General features: G+C 46.9%; 1 protein-coding gene across 1 annotated transcript in view; it reads left to right on the forward strand.

Moving 5' to 3' along the window:
- hibadhb (3-hydroxyisobutyrate dehydrogenase b) overlaps positions 1 to 25,053 on the forward strand; it is a 144,619-nt gene that overhangs the window by 116,704 nt on the left and 2,862 nt on the right. The window lies entirely within an intron of this gene.

Genomic DNA, 25,053 nt, shown 5'->3' on the forward strand with positions numbered 1-25,053 from the left:
AGCCTTTTAGTATTTTTTACACTTGAACAGATTGCTCCTTAATCTTCTAAACTCAAAGGAATACAAGCCATGTTTATTCAGTCTTTTCTCATAATTTGACCCTTTCATCTCTGAAATTCTGTTGAATCTGTGCTATTCCCCCTCCAAGGCCAAAATATCCATCCTGAAGTGTGGTTCCCAGAACTAATTGCAGTACTCCAGATAGAGTCGAACCAAGGCTTAATACAACAGAAGCATAACTTTGTCCCCATTGTATTCCAATCCCATTCAGATAAAAGCCAACCACTATCCTTTTTGATTGCTTGTATGCCAGTTTTCAGTGATTTCTGTACTTGGGCTACCAAATCTCTTTGCTCCTCTTCAGTTCCTAGCTTTTCACATTTAGAAAATACTTTTTCACCTGAAGTGGGACCTGACACTTGCCCACATTGAATCCCATTTGCTCACTCACTTATTTGTCAGTTTGTTGTTTGTGTATTTCACTCCTGTTTTCTTTCAGTTTTGTAAAACATGTACTGGAATGGTTTAAAAATAATGATCAGTCATAAAATTGTAGATTTTCCAGTTTGTTGCATGCTCAAAGTACTAAGTAAAACTTTCACTTCAAAAGCTGTCATTCTTTCTTGGAGCATGCTACAATGAAAGTATACTTGCTTTGAATCTGCAACGACTGAATTACATCAGCAAATTGAACCAGTGCTTTTAACATTGAAAAATATGCCACACTGCTTTGCAGAGACGTAATTAACAAAAATGGACATGAGCCAAAGAAGGCAATATTAGGAGACTTAAAAGCTTTGTCGAAGTGATGGATTTAATGGATGAAAGGGAAGTGGAGCAGTGACTAGTGTTTGAAGAGAATTAAAAATTGGTAGGGTTGGGGGATTCGGAGCCAATGTAGGTCAACAAGGACAGAAGTGAAGGGTGCTTTTCTTATTCATTCATGGGATGTAGGTCGCTGGCTAGGCCAGCATTTGTTGCGTCCCTTGAGCGGTGGAGCTGTCTTTTTGAACCATTTCAGTCCTTATGTTGGTGGAACACCCACACTGCTATTAAAAAGGGAGTTCCAGGACTTTGACGTAGTGACAGTGAAGAAACGGCAATATGTTTCCAAGTCAGGATGATGTGTGGATTGGAGGGGAACTTGCAGGTGGTGGTGTTTCAATGCCTCTGCTGTCCATGTCCTTCTAGGTTATGAGTTTAGAAGATGCTGCCCAAAAACCCTTGGTGAGTGCTGCAGTGCATCTTGTAGAAGATACACATTCCCTCCACTACCAATGCACAGTGGCAGCAATGAATGTTTCAAGTGGCAGATGGGGTGCCAATCAAGTGGGCTGCATGGTCCTGGACGGTGTTGAGCTTCTTGAGTGTTGTTGGAACTGCACCCACCCAGGCAAGCGAAAAGCATTCCATTAAGTTCCCGACTTGTGCCTTGTAGGTGGTGGACAAGCTTTGGGGGACTGGGGGTCAGGAGGTGAGCTACTCACCGTACCCACAGGGCCATCTGTCACTTGTTCTTAATTTTGCTTTCACTGGACACTGACCTTTGTTCTCCAATTAACACATTCTGCTATCTTTATGCTACCATCAACATCTTCTATAATCCTTAACACTGCCATTAACAGTTTGTGTTTTGCCTCTTTGCAAGTTTGTGCAATCTCTCCCAGTTCACAGCTATCACTGACCTATTTTGCTCTGCCTGTTCCACCCCTCTTATACAGTATAAGAGTACATACAGTATATAATCTCACATTTCATCCTCTCTTTAACGCTGAAAAAGTGTCACACAGACTCAAAATGTTAACTGTTTCTCTCCACAAATACTGCCAGACCTGCTGAGTTTATCCAGCATTTTCTATTCTTATTAGGGGAGCAGATATATGGGAACACTATCACTTGGAAGTTCCCCTCCAAGCCACACGCCAGCCTGAATTGGAACTGTATTGGCGTTCCTTCACTGTTGCTGGATCAAAATCCCAGAATTCCCTCCCTAACAGCACTGTGGGCGCACATAGACTGCAGCGGTTCAAAAAAGTGGCTCATCACAACCTTCTCAGGGCAACTGAGAATGGATAATAAATGCAGGCTTAGCTAGTGACGCCCACATTCCATGAAAGAATGAAGTAATTGCATCTTCAAAATACTCTTAATAAATTTGTCAAGCATCACTTCCCTTTAGTAAAAGCACATTGGAGTCCAGCGCTGTCCATGTTGTGGAAGACATGAAGGAATGAATTACTCATCAGACATTCAACTGGCCAGTCTCGGGCCTTCTTCAGGATTTAGGACATTAGGATGGAAATCCCACACCCAGCTGGCAGTGCCACCTCGAGCAGCTGCTGGTAATGGACCCTGGGAGAGGTTTCAGATTGCCTAGGGACCTTAGGCTACAAGTGAGGGGGCAGGATGTAGTTTATGGGGAGAGGGATCACTGGCTGGGAGTGAGGGGACTCAGAAGAAAAAGCAGGAAGATGGCTTTCATGCCTGCCCACCCACCCAACCTCATTCTCTTACTGGGTCCCCTGATCAGTCACCAATTGCCTTTGAATAAAGGTCCCTTTCCCTGGGTGGCCTATTGGATTTGTTTGTTGGTCTCCCTGCATAGCAAGTCCTCTGGCACACTGGTTGAACACTTCAGCGGTCACGGCCATTCGGCCTCTGATCTTCGGGTAAGCTTTCTCCAAGGCGGCCTTCACGACACACGACAACGCAGAGTCGCTGAGCAGAGACTGATACCCAAGTTCCGCACACAATGAGGATGGCCTCAACCGGGATCTTGGGTTCATGTCACACTATCTGTAACCCCCACGACTTGCCTGGGCTTGCAAAATCTCACTAACTGTCCTGGCTGGAGACAATACTCGTCTCTTTAACCTGTGCTTAACCCTCTCTCCACTCACATTGTCTGTACCTTTAAGACTTGATTACCTGTAAAGACTCGCATTCCAACCATTATTTTGTAAATTGAGTTTGTGTCTTTATATGCCCTGTTTGTGAACACAACTCCCACTCACCTGATGAAGGGGCAGCGCTCCGAAAGCTAGTGGCTTGTGCTATCAAATAAACCTGTTGGACTTTAACCTGGTGTTGTGAGACTTCTTGCTGTGTTTACCCCAGTCCAACACTGGCATCACCACATCACACTGGTTGAATACCAGTTTTGGTGGAATGAGTCTCTTTGTTGGAAATTAATTGCCCATCTAAGGGCCTCAATTAGCATCTGGGTGGAAAGCCATCCACGTGGCTTCCCAGCCTGGGCTTAATTAGATAGAGTCAGGAAGGGGTTGATGTACCCACCCCTCACCCTTCTACCCAATCATTTGCTTCCCCTCATTCCAGATTTAGCTCTGGAATTCTGCCCAACATTTGTTTGGTCTCTGCCATTTCATTGTTTCTCCTCACACCATCTCTAACAGGCACATTGGACAGGCGGCTGGGGAATTTCACAGTAACTTCATTGCAGTGTTAATGTAAGCCTTACTTGTGACAAATAAATAAACTTTACTAAGGAACCAACATTTACTGGGGCAGCATTTATTGTCTTCTGTAAAAGTTCTTAATTTATTTTAGTTTTCTTGGCTAGTTCAATGTCATTCAGTTTTTTACTTTTTTATCAACTTTCTGGTGGCCTTTTGCTAGTTTCTAAAGCATTTCCAATCCTCAGACTTACTCATAATTTTTTGCCACATTATATGCCCCTTTTAATCTACTATTCCTAACGTTCTTAATAAACCGTGGATGAATATTTCTTGCTGTGATTTTTTTTTTAATGGAAGGTATTTTTGTTGAATGTTTTGAATTGTTTCTTTTCAAGTTTCTCATTGTTCATTTATTACCATGTTTTTTAGTCCATTTACCCGATCAGCTTTAGCCAATTTTCCCCCCTAACCAATGTAATGGGCTTGATTTAAGCTTAAGATTTTGTTTGAGTTTGGGATATGTTGCTTTCAAACTTAGTATGGAATTCAGTTGTATTATGATCATTATTTCCTGCGGAACTTTAACTAATTAACCCCTCCTTGTTGCACAGTGCCAGGTCCAAAATAGCTCCAGTCGGTTCCACAATGTATTGCTCCAAGAAATTGTCAGGGAAGCATTCTACAAACTCAGTTTCCAGAGCGTTCTTGGCTGATTTGATTGGTCTAGTTTATATGAAGAATCAAGTTCCCCATCACTATCACATTGTCTTTGTTACAAGCTTCAATTATTTCTCATTTTAGTGCTCTGTCGAATGGTCAAACTATTGTTAGGGGATCTATAAACTACCCTGACCAGCGCTTTCTGGTCCGTTTTATTCCTAATCCCCACACATCAGAATTCTCCTTCCTTATCTTATGACCCAGTGTCCTTTCTCAATACTGTCCTTTTATTATATTTTGCTCTCAGGACTATCTTGATTTTCCTCTCGACCTGTCTTTTTGAAGTATTGTGCGGCCTGGAATATTTATTTCCCAACATAGGAACATAGGACTTAGAAGGAGGAGTAGGCCTTACCACCCTTAGAGCCTGCTGCACCATTCAGTAACATCATGGCTCATCTGGTTGTGGCCTCAACTTAGCTTTTCTGTCTGCCCCCACCAACCCTTGACTTCTTTACCTATCGGAAATCTGTCTAACTCTGCCTTGACTAAATTCAATGAATCATAAATTCAATGACCCAGCCCCCATTAGTCTCTTGGGAAGAGAATTCCACATACTAATGACCCTCTGAGAGGAAAACAATTTCTTCTCATCTCAGTCTTAAAAGGGAGACCTCTTATTCTTAAACTCTGTCCCTAATTCCAGTCTCCTCCACAAGTGGGAACATCCTTCCGGTATCCTTGATGTCAAGTCCCCTCAGGGTTTTATATGTTTCAATAAGATCTCCTCTCATTCTTCTAAACTCCAGTGGGTAAAGGCCCATCCTGACCAGCCTTCCTTCATAGGATAAGCGCTCATCCCAGGAATGATTTTTTAGTTTATTTATTAGTGTCACAAGTGGGCTTACATTAAACTGTGATGAAGTTACTGTGAAATTCCCCTAGTCGCCACACTCCGGCTCTTGTTCGGGTACACTGAGGGAGAATTTAGCATGGTCAATGCACCTAACCAGCATGTCTTTCGGACTGTGGGAGGAAACCAGAGTACCCGGAGGAAGCCCATGCAGACACGAGGAGAACGTGCAGACTCCATACAGACAATGGCCCAAGCTGGGAATTGAACCCAGGTCCCTGGCGCTGTGAGGCAGCAGTGTTAACCACTGTGCCACCGTGCAGGCACAGTGAGTTTAGTGAACCATTTCTATACTACTTCTAATACAAATTATATCCTTTGTCAAGTAAGGAGATGAAAACTCTACACAGTATTCCAAGTATGGTCTTACCAATACCCTGTACAACTGCAGTAAAATGTCCCTACTTTTATATTCCATTCTCCTTACAATAAACCCCAGCATTTGCCTTCCAAATTACATATCATATCTGCATACTAGCACTTTGTGATTTATGTACCAGGACACATTGATTTCTCTGTGCACCAAGTTCTGCAATCTTATTCATTTAAGTAGTATGCTGCTTTTCCACTCTTCCTGCCAGAGTGGACAGGTTCACATTTTCCTACATTATACTCCATCTGCCAAATTTTTGCCTGCTCACTTAACCTCAATATTCTTTTGCAAACTTTCTGCCTCCGCCTGACAACTTGCTTTCCTACCTAACTTGGCGTTAGTGGCAAATTTAATCACCATGCATTCAGCCCTTTCTCCCAAATCATTGATCACCCTGTAACCGTAGTTCTATAGAAGTCATTTGGACTTGAAACATTAACTCTGTTTCTCGCTCCACAGATGCTGCCAGACCTGCTGAGTTTATGCAGCATTTTCTGTTTTTATCTCTGTAATGGTAATTAGATTTAAACCATTTATCTTTATTCGTGCCACTCGTTCATGTGTCTTATTGCAAATGTTTTGTGATTTCAGTTAAAAAGCTGTTAATTTTTTTAATGCGCTGTTAGTTTTTAACTCTTTTTTTCTTGCCCCATTCTGCTTTTCTTTACCAATGTCACTGCATTGCTCTGTTGCCTTGACCTGTTCCGATTTCTAAATCTTCTTTCAACTGAACACCCATCCCCTTCACCTTCTAGTTTAAAGTCCAATCCACAGCCCCAGTTGTACCATTTGCCAGGACATTGATCCCAGCCTGTTCTAGTAGAGTTTATCCAAATAGAAGGATTATGGGGAAAGGTCAGAGCAGCCTGGACTCAACTGGCTGAATGGCCTCACTCTATACGGTAGCCATTCTATAATTTTGTATGGCCGGCACAGTTCGTATCGACAGCTTAAACTCAGAAGGTAGACCACGAGCCAGGGGAACTTTAAAATAGTTGTAGCTGGGGGGAATGACAAAAGCATAGTCGAGGGCTTCCATGCCAGATTGGATGAGATTGAGACAGAAGCAAGCTGTTAATAAAACTTTTAAGTGGAAGTAAGTAGTCTTTTTATAATAGTGAGGATATGGGATCAGAAGCTTGGCTCTGGCTGGGTTAGGACGTTGAGGTTGAGAACAGTCTATTTAAACTGGAAGGGGGAATACAATCAGTGGCAAGAGTTTGTGGCAGGAGGCAGTGAGATGAACCTTAATTTTTTACCATGCTCATTTGGAGGAAATTGGGTAGTAGAGACCTGGATATTGGACAAACAGTCTGCCAATGCAGAGACAGTTCGAGATATGGTGGAAAGGCAGAACTAGGAATCAAGAGTGTACATGTGGAAGATAAATGTGTCTTTGGATGTTGATAAGGGACAACACATACAGGAGGTAGAGAAGGCAACCAAGAGTAGATCCAACACATACAGGAGGTAGAGAAGGCAACCAAGAGTAGATCCATGAGAGAGTTTGGAGATGACAGTAAAGAGATGGATAAAAAGTCAATGCTGCTGGTGCATTAGTTATGGTTTGATGGGCAGTAGCGGAGCTAAATAAGAGAAGCCCCAATGAATTGAACAATGGAAGAAGAAGTATTGAAGGAGCCAGTGTGGTCCATCATTTCGGAGACTGCAGCAAGGAGAAGAGGGACAGTGCGCCAAGATCGCAATTACATTTTTGACTTTGATGAGAGCCTTTCCAATGCTGCGACGATGTCTGAAGTAATGAAGCAGAATTCCATTTACCACTAAATGGAGCAAACATCTGAAAATCAGCTCTGCTGAGAAATTTACCTCCTATGTTTTATAAAATTAATGTTTTCATGACAATGTCGATTTAAGTCTCTGACATGTATACGGCACACAAGGTGTTAACATTATAGTTGAGCCCCGGTGGTTTGTTCTCCTCTTTATCAGTGGTCCTTTCTGCAGGATGGTAGAATTATTCTTTAATAGAGGCTTTGGTTATCTCCTGCAGATTTATAGGTTTCTAAATGGCAAGAGAGAAAATTGATATCAGCAAGTATAAATTTGCAACAAAATATTATAGTGTCACAAAAGGGATGCTACATAAGTAATCATTTGATGCACTAAACTTTCTCAATAGCTAGATTTACTATTAAAAAAAGAAATTGTAGCATATACATTGTTAATAGGTGCATGTGTTAAGGTGAAGACCTATTTTATTTAATAAATTGGTTTGGGTTTTTCTGCACTAAGGGATGCTGGAATGGTTGTAAGTGTGTGCTAGTATGCCCAGTGACATGTTATTATGAGGATTGACAGCGTCTGTCAAGCATTTTGATAGCCTGAGCAGTAGATCACTCAAACAGCAACAGTGTTCCTATGTAGAAAATATCACATGTTCCTCCCAATTTACAGGGGAACAGCAATAACATTTTATCATGGTTGAGGGCCCAGTAGCTGCTTCCTATTAAACTTGGCCTTTTGGATACCTGTCCAGGATTAATTTGTTGATTTTCAAATGGAAACTCAGACCCTCCACTGAAGCATGACTTGCTCGGAGAGGCACAATCTGAATGACAATTATGTTGTAGGCAGGTTTTAGACCATTACAAACATGGACCCAGTGGAAAGCAAAGATTTCAGTAACTGATTTTAATAACATGTCCAATTTAAACTGTCAGTTATGTGTGCACTTGTGGGATGGTTTTTTAGAAGGATACATAACAAAACGTTCTAACGTGCTATTATAATGATACACTTGAAAAAATGTTTTTGAATTAAGAAAAGCGGTTCCCCCAAAGAGATTTATATCCTGTACTAAATGCCAGGGTTTGAAAGTTGCAGATTAAATTGTGAGCTATCTGGAGATTTCATTCATGACTGTAATGGTTACTTTCCATTTCTTACATTTAATAAGGAAACATAAATCAAATTATGATTTTTTTTCTCATTGCCACCATTATTAACTACTTCATTCTCCTCAACTTCCTTTGACTTCTATAGGGGGAGGGGTTAGGGATCAATGAAATATAATTTCAAACCTATGCATATTTTCAACATAATTATTAGAATTTGTTTTAACATTAGATCTAGACAAATATCGGCATTTCTCTCAAAACCTATTGTCTTTTACAACAAAGAACATAAATATAATGGGGTAGCTGAGAAACCATCTTTAACCTAACCTAGTGACCTCTATAAGATGTAAGGTGAGGAAGACTGCAGAAATTTAGTTGCTGTATTATTCACACTTCAAGGTTCCTAAGATTTGAAAATATCCAACTTAGGTTAGAATTATTACAAAACAGAATTGTTCAATGGTTTAGTTTCCGTTTATAAAGAAAGCAGCATTTCTGTTGTGAGGTCAACCTGAGATGTGAAGAGGGGATTATGATGGTGTTCCTGTTCCCTCCCCACCCCCCCCCCCCCCCCCATGGTATGATTATCTCTTGTGACCTGAGCAGACAGTACTTCATTGTAAATACCTGCTTAGGACATGCTATACGATTCATGGAGTTTGGGGCCCAATTAGTTATGAACCATATTATCTTTCCCCATACTGAAACAGAAGTATGAACAATAGAAGTAAACGCTAGGTCAAATTTTCAAAAATTATTTAATTACTGTTTCATGTAAGCTAATGCAAACCATTGTATACTAAATAGAATCTTGATCTTGCCCCTGCATTGTGAAATGAGTTATTCCTCTTTTAACATTTCATCTGATATGTTTCCAAAATGAATAGGTCAGCCAAGTGTGGAAATTTGGAAGTGCTTCATTAAGGAGAATAATCATAGCAACATGACTTTCTAAAGAAAAATCACTTCGTAACTTCAATTTAAATTTGTTAAATTATTTTCCCCCCTCTCACATTTTTCTGTCATTTGCTGAAGGTACTGCCTCTCACTGGATTAAGCTTCGATAGCACGTGCTGCCTGCTGACATCTAACTTAAGTGATCATTCTTTATGTGCGAGCCCAAGTGTATGTGTCAGCAGGCTATTTAGCAATGATGGTTGTTCCAGGCAAGCTTGATCATCACCTGGCATCTCTGGTTGCACATCCCCATGTGTCACTGGATAACCATCAAATCCAATCTGCACACAATGGGCAGAATTTTTCCTCTGCCAGGAATTTCTGGTTCGTCCAGAGTCAATGGACCTTTGAACGCTGGCTGCATTTTACTGCATCGCCCCTACAGCGATGTGGCCGTAATATTCAGTCCAGTATTATGAATTGTATTTCAGTATTTAAGTGATAGTACTGCTGCTTAGCATGTAAGACTTTGGGAGTTCCATGGTGGGAGCCAGCAAGCACATGGGAACACGACTACCTGCAAGTTGGCCTCAAAGTCGCACATCCTGATTTGGAAATGGTTGCTGTTCCTTCATTGTCAATGAGTCTACATCGTGGAACTCCGTACTGAATAACCCTGTGTGTGCACAAGGACTGCAGCAATTCAAAACTGCGGTTCACCACCATCTCGGGGGAAATTGAGATTGGGCAATAAATGCAGCCTTACTAGTGATGTTCCTATCTCATGAACAATGAAAATTGCTAGGCTGCAGTGGCAGGGCTGCCACCATCTCTTTTACTGTCAGATGTGAATCAAGGCAGAACAATCCTTTTTCATTGATAAGTCGTTAGAGATCAAAGAAGAGAGGCAGCAGAGAAATGGCCACCCTTAAGGTAAAATCTTCCTATTTGATGCAGGCCTCCCCTGAAATAAGCTTTACCAAAAACGTTTTTGGGACAGCAACAATTCACATTAAAGCAGACTCAGAACCAGGCCTATATGAACTGCCATTGGCATGTACATTGCCCACTGAACTCTGTGCTATACTACACAGCTTTTATGTTTCAAAATAAATTACATCAGCTTGCTGTTGAAAATGGGCAACGGTATTGTTAATATAGGAATTGTAGGTCTGAGTGAATACAGAGTGGTTGTAGTTTTGAAAGCAGGACACGGATCTCTCTCTATTGGTTGGCTTACCTAATTTATAGTGCTTCTTTATCCAGAGGGTGGTTAGCATGTGGAACCTGCTGCCAGCTGCATGGAGTAGTTGAGGCAAATGGCACACCTTATAGGCGGAGCCTAGTTAAGTGCATGAAATGGGATAGGCAGATAGGTTGGAAGGGTGAGAGGTGGCTGGTGTGGAGCATAAGTACTGACATAGACCAGATGAGTAATTTCTGTGCTTTAACTGCTGCATAGTGTGTAGGAGATGAATGGGCTCCCACTGGTACAAGTATTTCAAATGAGAAACCATGTATTGAAGCATTAGTTGCCCAATCTCAATTTCCCTGTGTGTTTGCTGACAAAGTGCTGAAGGTTCTGTGTGATTTTAGCATCGTCACAAACCTGCTAAATTCAAGTGTTTGTCAACGCATGCTTAGATATTGCCAGAGCTTGATCTTCAATTCCCATCTGTGTGTCTGCAAATGTCACTTTCAGTGTCACCATCCAAGTTTCATTCTGGGAGGTTGGTTAGCTCTTTTGAAGCAGAATTATTCAGTTAATATTTAGATGATACTCATTCAAAGAGATATAGTGTGCCCTTGTTTTGGGTTATCATTATATTTTCTTGAAGATTAAAATATACACATTACTGGCTAGTAGAATGTACCATATTTCTTAGAATGAAGCAATTGGGCTTGGTCCATTATGCATCTAAAGCTACCAGCATTACAGCCACTTGAAACAGCAAGGGAATATTAGTGTTGTCAGTTTGGCATATAAAGGGTCTCTGATACCAGTGGAGGAATTTTTGTCCATCCCAACGCAGGTTCCCTTATCATCTTTAAAGAGAAAATAGAATGTGGGATATCTCCCATGTAGGGAGGATATTAGTACCCATAAAAGAGAATTCCTGTGCTTCGGCTCCTGTGGGAAGTAGCTATATGTCACAATGATACTCCAAATACTGTTGACATCCTATGTGCAGCATTGCATGTTCAATTATTCAATTGAGTAGACGTGATGGTTGACCAGGTTGCAGCCCAAGCTGAGTTGGACAACACTGCACAGATGGCAAGATTTATTACTGCGGTCACCCATGAAATGGAGAGTTTGGACATGGGTATTTGGGCAGTAGTTCATAGTATTGTGCTGTAAAAATGTACGGTATAATGATTTTAGAGGATCCATCTGAATTGATATCAGCTTTCACCTTCAGATGAAAATATTTGTGTAACAAATAATTATCATTAACCTTCTCATACTTGGCATTATTTCTGGCATGACGTAGCTCACTTCATATCAATGTGTTGTAATAAAAAATACATTTTTCCTTCTAAAAATAAATAGTTTTTTGGAAGAGGAAAAGAAACTGGTTATTTTTTCTTAGAGTAGGTTGAGGGGCAGATGCACCGATTCTCATTATTTTCTTCTTTGAGTCGTGAACATTCGACCATGAGAAGCACACTGTCCGTTTTATTGAAGTACTTTGTTATTCTAAACTTTAGTATGGCAATTGATAAAAAGAAGGAAAAGGTCAGTTTACTCAGCTGAGGTGTAATTTTGCCTCAGTCTTTGGACATATGGATGATTGGTGTACAGGCCTTACTGCTGAATAAGATGTTGGTAGTGATGTTTGGATGATTTGGATATGGTTTTTGATGTAACCAGCAAAGAGGGCATTAAAGAAATTGAATTTAGTGGATGATGGAAATATGCACGTGAGTTCCTGCAGCAGTCGGTACATAGAAACAATCAATGTTGCGAAAATGAAGATGATAGGATTTTGCTGATGGGTGGGAGATAAGATTTGAAATTGCACCCTGTGTAGGACACGGCACATTGGTCACCGTTATTATAAACAGCCAGGTGGACATGGTAACAAGGGTTCACCGTCTCTGACAGGAACCAAAAAGAATGACTTTGCTCAATCAAAGGGGTTATTACTCATGACTTAATATCTGACAATCTCAGCACGAAGGTGTTGTGGGTCATTAAAAAAAAGAGCAAATTAACATTTAAATAGTGTTTTATTTGCACTGAGAATATCAAAGCACTTCACAATCAATGAATTACTTTTTGAAACATCCCTTTTTAGAGTCGGATTGCATGCATAGGATATGCGGCACAGAAACTGGTCATTTAACCCAGTTTTTTTTCCACTCGAGCCTCCTCCCATCTTTCCTCATCTGAAGTTGTTGTCATAACCCTCTATTCCCTTTTCTCTCAAATGTGCGTCTAGTTTCCCCCTTAAATGCACCTATAATCACTTCAACCACTCCCTGTGATAGTGGGTTCCACATTCTCGTCACTCTTTGGATAAAGAAGATTAATTTGAATTCTATTTTGGATTTCTAGGTGACTATATTGTACTGATAGCTCTACCAGCATAACGAAATAGGAGAAGAAGTAGGTCATTCAGTGCCTCAACCTGTCATTCATTAAGATCATGGTTGATTTGTTTGTGTTATGAGTCCCACACTCCCATCTAGCACCAATAACCTTTGATTCGTTTGTCTAACAAGAATCTATCTACCTCTTCCTCAAAAATATTCAACAATCCTGCTTCCACCACCATCTGGTGCAGAGTTCCAATGTCAGAGGAAAGATTTCACCTAATCTCTGTACTATAAGGGCGACCCCTAATTTTTAAGCAATGCATCCTAGTTCTGCATTCGCGCACAAGAGGAAACATTCCTTCAATGTCCAACCTATCCTCATAAAACAACCAGCTCTTTCCAGGCATTAATCTGGTAAACCTCTGAACCGCATTCCAAGGCATTTACATTCTTCCTTGACAAAACCAAGACTGCACAGGTGCACATCATGTGGCCTCACCAATGCCCTGTGCGATTGAACAATAACATTGTTTTTTTTTAATGTTCACTTCCTCTTGTAATATTAGGTAGCATTCCATTAGCCTTCTTGATTGCATGCTGTACCTGTATACTAATGACGCATGCATGAGAACACCTCGATCCCTCTGCACCTCGACATTCTGCAGTCATTCTCTGTTTAAGTAATACTCTTTTTTTTTTCCTGCCATCGTGAGCAACTTCACATTTTCCCACATTGTACTGCATCTGCCTGATTTTTTTCCCATTCACTGAACCTATCTGTATCCATCTGCAAGCTCCTTATGTCTGCTTCACAACATACTTCCCTACCTATTTTTGTGTCATCTACAAATGTAGCAACCATGCCTTCACTCCCCTCATCTAAGTCTAGGTGTAAATTGTAATAAGTTTACTCCACTCATCATATCCTGTCATTTAGACAAAGACCCATTTATGCATACTCACAGTTTTCTGTCAGTCAGTCAATCTTCAATCCATGATACTATGTTACCCCCCAAACCATGAGGTTTTATTTCGCATTCGCCTTTGATGTGGCATCTTATCAAATGCCTTCTGGAAATCCAAGTACAGTACATCTACAGGCTCCCTTTTATTCACAGCACATGTTACTCCTTCAAGGAACTCTAATAAATTAATTAAACTCTTAAACTCCCAATGAATTGGTTATGCTCTGCTCCATGAGTAAAACCCTCTCACTCTATCAACATCTTTTGTAAGTTTAAAGACCTCTAGTAATTCATTGCTCACCCTTCTCTTTTTTTTTTCCCAAGAGAGGAAATGGAGACTTTATGTTATGTAGACTCTCACATTCCTGGTTATCATCTTTGTAAATCTGGATTGCATCCTCTCCACTGTTTCTATATCCTTTTAATAATGGGACGACTGGAACTGCATTACATTGGTGCAGAATTTACAAGGATGATGCCAGAAATGTGTGGGTATGCATAACCAAGTTGCAATACAGGTTTAGTATAACTTTTTTTCTTTTTTCCATTTTTTCCTTCTGGAAATAAGCCTAGACTTTGATTTCAGTGAGGGAAAAACAGCAATTTATCATTAAGGTTAATCAGGGTTTAAATCTTTCATTATCTCACAGTAATAATCACTCCTGATTTCTGCCTTACCATCCTAATAATCTAAACTCAAAAGCAAATAAAACTAACAATTCCATCAGGGAAACTACAGAAAGATTATAGTTGTCTCTGAGCTAGCTGAAAAAGAATTAAATTGCAGTTAACTAGGGCATGACCAGATTGCCACAGTTTATATTCTTAAAAGACTCGCTGCAGGAACCACCAGTACAGTTATATTGCAATTAACAGACATTACTTACATAATGACACCTGGATTTTATAAAGCCCTTTATCCCACACTTTTTAGTTTTTTTTTCATAGTTTCACACAAGCAGAAAATAAGTAATGAAACAGAAAATGCCAGAAATGTGGACATAATCCGTCCACAAAAAAGATATGTGTGATGTAAATGTTAAGCTTTTATTGGAGTTGGTGTGGGCAGGCCAGTTCCTTTACAGCCTTCATAAGAAACAAAATAAGATTTTTTGTGGCATTGCTAACCTGTGATACACTTTAGTTCGCTGGTGCATTTATAGCTCCTGGATCCTTTGTCCCCCTTCCCCACTTGCACCTTCCAAGTAACAAGTGACCTCCTATTTTTCCTAATAAAATATAGTACCTCACATCTATCTGTGTTCAACTTCAATTGCCAAGTATTTGCCCATTCTGCAAGTTTATTAATGTCCTCTTGCAATCCTCAGATTATCCCTCCCAATTGGGCTCACCTGCAAATTTAGAAATTATTTTTGATTTGCTTTCTGTCTTGAAACCAGCTTGTAATCCATTCTGCCACTTGTCCCCTGACTCCACATTCTTTGGCTCTCTTCATTGGTCTGTTATTGGGTATCTAATCAAAGGTCCTTTGAAAATCGAGATAAATTACATCTACTGCATTTCCACTGTCGACTCGCTGTTACCTCTTCAAAAACTTCAATAAGATTCGTCGAGCAAGATTTCCCCTTTTAAAATCCATGCTGACTATTCATTATTGTATTTTTCTTTCCTAGTTGTTCTCCTGTTCTCTCTTCTTAGAGATTCAGGTATATTTTTACCTTTGACGTTAAGGTAACTGGTCTATAATCCCCTGGACATATTTTGTCTCCTTTTCTAAATATAGGTGTTATATTAGCTATCCAGTCCAGCAGTTCTCTGGCACTACATCTTTTAATGAATTATTAAACATATGTAGTAATGTCTCTGCTATCTAAATAGGACAGCTAATTGTGCACAAGGATCCATATATAGCAATGTGATGAATGATGAGATAATCTCTGTTTTGAGGGATGTCAGTTGATGTGTAAATGTTGATAGGGGTTTGGGTGACTTTCCATGCTTTCCTTCAAATTGTCCCTGAGACCCATTTAACAGGCAGGTCCCCAGTTTAATGCATTATCAAACCTTTGAATAACATGGTAGTTTCTCAGTGTTGCACTCAAATGTCAATTTGAGTGCAACACTGAGTGCAACCGGAGCAAAGGAAACCTGATTTGATCTTATCCTCACCAGTCGACCTGTTGCAGATGCATCTATCCATTGTCATATTGGTCAGTGACCACGGAAAAATTATTTACAGAGACACAGCCCTCACAAGAGGACTCCCCCTTCCTCCCCCCCCCACCCCTCCCCCTTCCTCCCCCCCCACCCCTCCCCCTTCCTCCCCCCCACCCCTCCCCCCCACCCCTCCCCCTTCCTCCCCCCCACCCCTCCCCTCCCCCATCCTCCCCCCCACCCCTCCCCCTTCCTCCCCCCCACAACTCCCCCTTCCTCCCCCCCACCCCTCCCCCTTCCTCCCCCCCACCCCTCCCCCTTCCTCCCCCCCCACCCCTCCCCCTTCCTCCCCCCCCACCCCTCCCCCTTCCTCCCCCCCCACCCCTCCCCCTTCCTCCCCCCCCACCCCTCCCCCTTCCTCCCCCCCCACCCCTCCCCCTTCCTCCCCCCCCACCCCTCCCCCTTCCTCCCCCTTCCTCCCCCCACCCCTCCCCCTTCCTCCTCCCCCTTCCTCCCCCCCACCCCTCCCCCTTCCTCCTCCCCCTTCCTCCCCCCCCACCCCTCCCCCTTCCTCCCCCCCCACCCCTCCCCCTTCCTCCCCCCCCAACCCTCCCCCTTCCTCCCCCCCACCCCTCCCCCTTCCTCGCCTCCCCCTTCCTCGCCTCCCCCTTCCTCGCCTCCCCCTTCCTCGCCTCCCCCTTCCTCGCCTCCCCCTTCCTCGCCTCCCCCTTCCTCGCCTCCCCCTTCCTCGCCTCCCCCTTCCTCGCCTCCCCCTTCCTCGCCTCCCCCTTCCTCGCCTCCCCCTTCCTCGCCTCCCCCTTCCTCGCCTCCCCCTTCCTCGCCTCCCCCTTCCTCGCCTCCCCCTTCCTCGCCTCCCCCTTCCTCGCCTCCCCCTTCCTCGCCTCCCCCTTCCTCGCCTCCCCCTTCCTCGCCTCCCCCTTCCTCGCCTCCCCCTTCCTCGCCTCCCCCTTCCTCCCCTCCCCCTTCCTCCCCTCCCCCTTCCTCGCCTCCCCCTTCCTCCCCTCCCCCTTCCTCCCCTCCCCCTTCCTCCCCTCCCCCTTCCTCCCCTCCCCCTTCCTCCCCTCCCCCTTCCTCCCCTCCCCCTTCCTCCCCTCCCCCTTCCTCCCCTCCCCCTTCCTCCCCTCCCCCTTCCTCCCCTCCCCCTTCCTCCCCTCCCCCTTCCTCCCCTCCCCCTTCCTCCCCTCCCCCCCACCCCTCCCCCTTTCTCCCCCCACCCCTCCTCCCCCCACCCCGCCCCCCCCCACCCCGCCCCCTTCCTCACCCCCACCCCGCCCCCTTCCTCACCCCCACCCCGCCCCCTTCCTCACCCCCACCCCGCCCCCTTCCTCACCCCCACCCCGCCCCCTTCCTCACCCCCACCCCGCCCCCTTCCTCACCCCCACCCCGCCCCCTTCCTCACCCCCACCCCGCCCCCTTCCTCACCCCCACCCCGCCCCCTTCCTCACCCCCACCCCGCCCCCTTCCTCACCCCCACCCCGCCCCCTTCCTCACCCCCACCCCGCCCCCTTCCTCACCCCCACCCCGCCCCCTTCCTCACCCCCACCCCGCCCCCTTCCTCACCCCCACCCCGCCCCCTTCCTCACCCCCACCCCGCCCCCTTCCTCACCCCCACCCCGCCCCCTTCCTCACCCCCACCCCGCCCCCTTCCTCACCCCCACCCCGCCCCCTTCCTCACCCCCACCCCGCCCCCTTCCTCACCCCCACCCCGCCCCCTTCCTCACCCCCACCCCGCCCCCTTCCTCACCCCCACCCCGCCCCCTTCCTCACCCCCACCCCGCCCCCTTCCTCACCCCCACCCCTCCCCCTTCCTCACCCCCACACCTCCGCCTTCCTCACCCCCACACCTCCCGCCTTCCTCACCCCCGCCTTCCTCACCCCCGCCTTCCTCACCCCCACACCTCCCGCCTTCCTCACCCCCGCCTTCCTCACCCCCGCCTTCCTCACCCCCGCCTTCCTCACCCCCGCCTTCCTCACCCCCGCCTTCCTCACCCCCGCCTTCCTCACCCCCGCCTTCCTCACCCCCGCCTTCCTCACCCCCGCCTTCCTCACCCCCGCCTTCCTCACCCCCGCCTTCCTCACCCCCGCCTTCCTCACCCCCGCCTTCCTCACCCCCGCCTTCCTCACCCCCGCCTTCCTCACCCCCGCCTTCCTCACCCCCGCCTTCCTCACCCCCGCCTTCCTCACCCCCGCCTTCCTCACCCCCGCCTTCCTCACCCCCGCCTTCCTCACCCCCGCCTTCCTCACCCCCGCCTTCCTCACCCCCGCCTTCCTCACCCCCGCCTTCCTCACCCCCGCCTTCCTCACCCCCGCCTTCCTCACCCCCGCCTTCCTCACCCCCGCCTTCCTCACCCCCGCCTTCCTCACCCCCGCCTTCCTCACCCCCGCCTTCCTCACCCCCGCCTTCCTCACCCCCGCCTTCCTCACCCCCGCCTTCCTCACCCCCGCCTTCCTCACCCCCGCCTTCCTCACCCCCGCCTTCCTCACCCCCGCCTTCCTCACCCCCGCCTTCCTCACCCCCGCCTTCCTCACCCCCGCCTTCCTCACCCCCGCCTTCCTCACCCCCGCCTTCCTCACCCCCGCCTTCCTCACCCCCGCCTTCCTCACCCCCGCCTTCCTCACCCCCGCCTTCCTCACCCCCGCCTTCCTCACCCCCGCCTTCCTCACCCCCGCCTTCCTCACCCCCGCCTTCCTCACCCCCGCCTTCCTCACCCCCGCCTTCCTCACCCCCGCCTTCCTCACCCCCGCCTTCCTCACCCCCGCCTTCCTCACCCCCGCCTTCCTCACCCCCGCCTTCCTCACCCCCGCCTTCCTCACCCCCGCCTTCCTCACCCCCGCCTTCCTCACCCCCGCCTTCCTCACCCCCGCCTTCCTCACCCCCGCCTTCCTCCCCCCCGCCTTCCTCACCCCCGCCTTCCTCCCCCCCGCCTTCCTCCCCCCCGCCTTCCTCCCCCCCGCCTTCCTCCCCCCCGCCTTCCTCCCCCCCGCCTTCCTCCCCCCCGCCTTCCTCCCCCCCGCCTTCCTCCCCCCCGCCTTCCTCCCCCCCGCCTTCCTCCCCCCCGCCTTCCTCCCCCCCGCCTTCCTCCCCCCCGCCTTCCTCCCCCCCGCCTTCCTCCCCCCCGCCTTCCTCCCCCCCGCCTTCCTCCCCCCCGCCTTCCTCCCCCCCGCCTTCCTCCCCCCCGCCTTCCTCCCCCCCGCCTTCCTCCCCCCCGCCTTCCTCCCCCCCGCCTTCCTCCCCCCCGCCTTCCTCCCCCCCGCCTTCCTCCCCCCCGCCTTCCTCCCCCCCGCCTTCCTCCCCCCCGCCTTCCTCCCCCCCGCCTTCCTCCCCCCCGCCTTCCTCCCCCCCGCCTTCCTCCCCCCCGCCTTCCTCCCCCCCGCCTTCCTCCCCCCCGCCTTCCTCCCCCCCGCCTTCCTCCCCCCCGCCTTCCTCCCCCCCGCCTTCCTCCCCCCCGCCTTCCTCCCCCCCGCCTTCCTCCCCCCCGCCTTCCTCCCCCCCGCCTTCCTCCCCCCCGCCTTCCTCCCCCCCACCCCTCCCCCTTCCTCCCGCCCCACCCCCCTCTCCCTCCCGCCCCACCCCCCCCTCCCTCCCGCCCCACCCCCCCCCTCCCTCCCGCCCCACCCCCCTCCTCCCTCCCGCCCCACCTCCCTCCCGCCCCACCCCCCCCTCCCTCCCGCCCCACCCCCCTCCTCCCTCCCGCCCCACCCCCCTCCTCCCTCCCGCCCCACCCCCCTCCTCCCTCCCGCCCCACCCCCCTCCTCCCTCCCGCCCCACCCCCCTCCTCCCTCCCGCCCCACCCCCCTCCTCCCTCCCGCCCCACCCCCTCCTCCCTCCCGCCCCACCCCCCTCCTCCCTCCCGCCCCACCCCCTCCTCCCTCCCGCCCCACCCCCCTCCTCCCTCCCGCCCCACCCCCCTCCTCCCTCCCGCCCCACCCCCCTCCTCCCTCCCGCCCCACCCCCCTCCTCCCTCCCGCCCCACCCCCCTCCTCCCTCCCGCCCCACCCCCCCTCCTTCCTCCTCCTTCCTCCCTTCTTTCTCCCCCCCTCCCCCTTTCTCCCCCCTCCCCCTTCCTCCCCCTTCCTCCCCCCACCCCTCCCCCTTCCTCCCCCCACCCCTCCCCCTTCCTCCCCCCTTCCTCCCCCCCCACCCCTCCCCCTCCCTCCCGCCCCACCCCCCTCCTCCCTCCCGCCCCACCCCCCTCCTCCCTCCTCCCTCCTTTCTCCCCCCTCCTCCTTCCTCTCCCCCCTCCTCCTTCCTCTCCCACCTCCTCCTTCCTCTCCCACCTCCTCCTTCCTCTCCCACCTCCTCCTTCCTCTCCCACCTCCTCCTTCCTCTCCCACCTCCTCCTTACTTCCCCCCCTCCTCCTTACTTCCCCCCTCCTCCTTCCTCCCCCCCCTATCTATGTGCCATCAACAACTGCAGAATTGTATTCCACTAGATGTTCATTAGCTTCTGTGGACTTGTGCCAATATTGGGTCTGCTGTCCAAAGACTAGTCAAGCAATAGCCTGAATGATATCTTATAGTAAATGTTCCAGACACCTCTATCACCATCCCTGGGTATGTCATGTCTCACCAGAGGAGGCAGAGCGAATCCACCAGAGAAGCCTGCACAGCAGTACACCAGCAGTTGGTGATGCAGCAGTGGCACTAAAAATCTCCAACATTGACTGCGGACCTCACAAAGTCTCATGGCATCAGATCAAATGTCGGCAAGGAAACCGCCTACTAATTATCACTTACTGCCCTCCTTCAGCTGTTAGGTCAGTGCTCCACATTGAATGTGATGCGGAAGAAACACTGAGGGTAGCAAGATCACAGAATGTACTCTGGGTGGAGGCCTCCAATGTTCATCACCAAGAGTGGCTCTGTAGCACCACTACTGCTGATCTAGCTGAGTCCTGAGAGACATAGTTACCAGACTGGGCCTGCGGCAGGTGATGAGAGAACCAGAGCAAAGGAAACCCGATTTGATCTTATCCTCACCAGTGTCTACCTGTTGCAGATGCACCTATCCATTGTCATATTGGTCAGTGGCCACGGTAGAAGTCCTTGTAGAGACAAAGCCCTCACAAGAGGACACCCTCCATCACATTGTGTCTCAGTACCACCATAGCAAATGGAGATTGATTCAGATTAAATTCAGCAACTCAAAATTTGGACATCTACACACCATCTATGTGCCGTCAACAACTGCAGAATTGTATTCCAGTGCAATCTTTCGTCTTATTACCTGGCATATCCCTAATTCTACCATTACCAACAAACCATGAATGAAGAATGCAGGATGAGAGCAGCAGCAGTCGTATTTGCAAATGAGGTGCCAACCTGGTGAAACTGTAACACAGAACTACAAGCAAAGCCGAACAGTGGAAAGCAGTATGCTATAGACAGAGCTAAACAATTCCACAAACCAATACATCAGATCAAAGTTCTGCAGTACTGCCACATTCAGTCTTTAAGGTGGACAATTAAACAACTAATGGGAGACGGTTCCTTAAATAACTTCAAGCTTAATGATAGTGGAAAGCAGTACGTCTGTGCGAGAGACAAGGATGAAGCTTTTGCAATGAACATTAGCCAGGTGTGTTGAGTGCATGATCCATCTTGGCCTCCTGAGTTCCCAGTATCAAATATGTCAGTCTTCAGGCAGTTTGATTAACAGCATGTAATGTCAAGAAATGGCCGAATACATTAGATGCAGCAAAGTCTAAAAACCAAACATTATCTCGGTTGCAGCATTGAAAGCTCGTGCTCCAGAATTAACCCCACCTCTAGCCAAGATGTTCCAGTACATTACTCAACAAACTGGAGAATTGCTGAGAAGAGTTGATCTGCTTACTAAAAACAGGACAAATCCAATCCAGACAATTACTGTCCCATCAGTCTACTCTCAACCATGAGCAAAATGATGAAAGGTGTCAGTGACAGTGCTAACAAACTGCACTTAATAACCAATGCTCAGTTTGGGTTCTGTCAGGACCGCTCAGCTCTTAACCTCGTTACAACCCTGGGTGAAACAAACTAAAGAGCTGAATTCAAGAGGTGAAATGAGAGTGACTGCTCTTGACATCAAGGCAGCATTTAATTGAAGAGTCTTGGTAAGATTGAAATCATTGGAAATCAGAAGAAAACTCTTCACAGGTTGAAGTTGTAACCAACATTAAGAAGATGGTTCTGGTTGTTTATCTCAGTTCTCAGACATTGCTGAAGGTGTTCCTCAGTCCTGGTCCCAACCATATCTGGCTGCTTAATTAATGACCTTCCCATCATCATAAAGCTAGAGTTAAGATGCTTGCTGATGATTGCAAAATGGTAAATTCCATTCGCAACTCCTCAGATACTGAATCAGTCTGCGTCCACATGCTGGAAGACCTGGGCAATATTCAGGTTTGGGTTGGTAAGTGCCAGGCAATGCCATCTTCAGCAAGAGAGAATCTCCCCTTGACATTGAACAGCATTATCAGTGCTGAATTGCCCCCTATCATTATCCTGGGGGTCACCATTGACCAGAGATTTAACTGGACCAACGATATTACTACTGTAATTACATGATCAGGTCAGAGGCTAGGTGTTCTCTCCAAAAATATCTGCCATTTACAAGGCACTAGTCAGGAGTGTGATGGAATACTCTACAATTGTCTGGATGAGTGCAGCTCCAACAACACTCGAGGAGCTCTACACCTTCCAGGGCAAAGCAGCCCACTTGGTTGACACCACACCCATACCTTAATTATTCAGTCTTGCAATCACCAGCGTACCACGACTGCTGAGTGCATCATATACAAGCAGCAACTCACCAAGGTCTCCAAACCAGTGACCTTTAACATCTAGAAGATAAAAAGTGCAAGGGAACACCATCACCTGCAACTTCCGCTCCAAGTCGCACATCACTGTCACTGAGTCAAATCCAGGAACTTGCCACATAACAAATCATAGAATTTGATGTAGAGATGTGGGAGGTGTTGCATTTTGGCAGAAGGTATAGAGAGAGGCAATATAGACATAATGGAACTGTTCTAAAAGGTGTGCAGAGACAGAGGGTTCTGGGCTTCATGTGCATACATACATGTTTGAAAGTGGCAGGATGTATTGAGAGAATAGTTGGCAAAATATATGTGATCTTGGGCTTTATAAATAAGAGGCATTGAGTACAAAAGCAGGAAAGTGAACCTGAATCTTATAAAACTCTGGTTGGACTTAGTCCTGGTTATCATACTTTAGGAATGAGGGTCCCAAGGAGGAAATAGAATGGTTCCAGTGAAGAGGGATTTTAGCTACAGGAATAGGCTTGAGAAGCTGGGGTTGTTCTCCGAGCAAAGGAGATTTGATAGAGGTGTACATGATTATGACATGTTTGGATATGGTAGATAAGCAAAAGCTCTTCCCTTTAGCTTATTAATGCATGAACTCGGGGACACAAGTGCAAGGTTTTAAGCAAGTGACCCAGTGGGTGTGTGAGGATGAACTTTTTAAAGCGGCAAATGGCAATGATCTGGAACTGACGGTCCAGGTGGATGGTGAAAGCAGAGATGATCAGTAATTCCAAAAGGAAACTGGATGGTCACTTGAGCGAAATGAACTTGCAGGACTAAGTGGATAAAGCAAAGCAATGAGACTGCCAGGATTTATCTGTAGAGACTCAATGAGCAGAGCAGCTTCCTTCTGTGAAGTTGTGACTCTATAACAGCAATGTGGTTCAATCTACACCGTACAGACTGCAGCAGCTCACCACCACTTTCTCGTGGGTAGTTAGGAGTGGACAATAAATGTTGGCCGTGCCACATCCCATGAATAAAATTTTTTTTAAATCATTTTTCAAGGGTGTGCCCTCTTGCCACTTAGAGTTCATTGAAAATCTTAAGCAGCAATCAGGTCTCTGTATCCCTGCACCACTGTTGCCTTTATCCTATTGCAAAGTCAGTCAAACTCAACCCCAGCAGCTGTTTGTATTTGTACCCTCATGCTGGGTGCTGCATCGATGACCTCTACTGTGTCAGGAAGACTGCAGCCGTGGTTTGTGTTTTTTAAGAGTAGATGCTGTTACAATTCACTGGGCATCTGCTGTCGCGATGAATGCTGCTGCACAAACTTTGAAGTTGACCTTTGTCAGAGTCTATCTGTTCCAAGGAATCCTGAGGTGAAATCATTGCATCTATCACCAAGATGCTCAACAGTGTAGGTGATTCTTTCCCACTGTGTGCGCTGTGGCCAGCATGCTCTTTCCACAATGGAGAGGTTCTATGATGTTTAGCTTTTTCACTATTACTCTTTACCCTTCATTGCTTACAACTTGTACCATCTTCTCAGTGGTGTCAGTGATTCACACTCATGTGGTTTCTGCCTAGCTGTGTTGAATATATCTGGTTCTGAATTGTTAGACTTGGTAACATATAACATTCTTCTGACTAGTGCTTGTTGGAATTTCTGGAGATACTTCCTTCACTTTGCTGTGTGAGGATGTCATACAAGATTTCAACCAGTACATAGATGTTATGTCTCTGGCTGATTTAGTATCAATGGAAGAGCTACAAAGGTTTTCGGGACTATGGATTGGACAGGAGGTTAGCATGACCAAATATTTCATATGCATATATATGTACCTAATGATGGATGGGTCAGCACTGACCTGTTTATTTATGGTCCCAATATCCTAAGTGGTCTGTAGACTGGTTGCATTGTATTTTTTCTGAACACTTGTGGAGGGCTTCCTTGCTGTTGTGCCCTGCCTGTACCCTTCAGTAGCTCTCTCCTGTGTAATAGGAGAGTGTAATTTACCCTTTACCTGAAAAAACACGAGCAGATGTCAAAAATTGAATTATTTATATTGGATTATTTTGGGAAATCTATTAGTGATAGCCAGGAAGATGTGCCTTGTATTATACTACTCCACACTCTTAGTCACCACTTGGTGCTTTTGCATGAGGAGAGCATTTGATAGTCTCAGATAAAGGCCATGGAAAGTATGAAATTCTCGTATGTAGATTTGACAAATTGCTTCTCTCAAAATGTCACCGATTTATAAGTCTAATTATTATTGACCTTTCATGTAGTAAAGCGCTGTGCTGTGCCTCACAGTCTGCCATTCATAATATTCGTAATAATAGTTTGATTATGATCACAGTCATTTCATTTATCTATTTGCATACTTCCAAATTAATAGCCCTGTTACCACAATGAACATCTTATTGTGCTTTTTTTCCTCGAAACGTAACATACCGTTGTGCTTTAACTGAATGCTTAAAGCATTTTTCGCAACTTCATGTCAAAGTTTTCTATACCTTGCCAAAA

Source organism: Mustelus asterias, chromosome 2 (assembly GCF_964213995.1).
Source record: "Mustelus asterias chromosome 2, sMusAst1.hap1.1, whole genome shotgun sequence".
In the NCBI taxonomy this organism is placed as follows: Eukaryota; Metazoa; Chordata; class Chondrichthyes; order Carcharhiniformes; family Triakidae; genus Mustelus; species Mustelus asterias.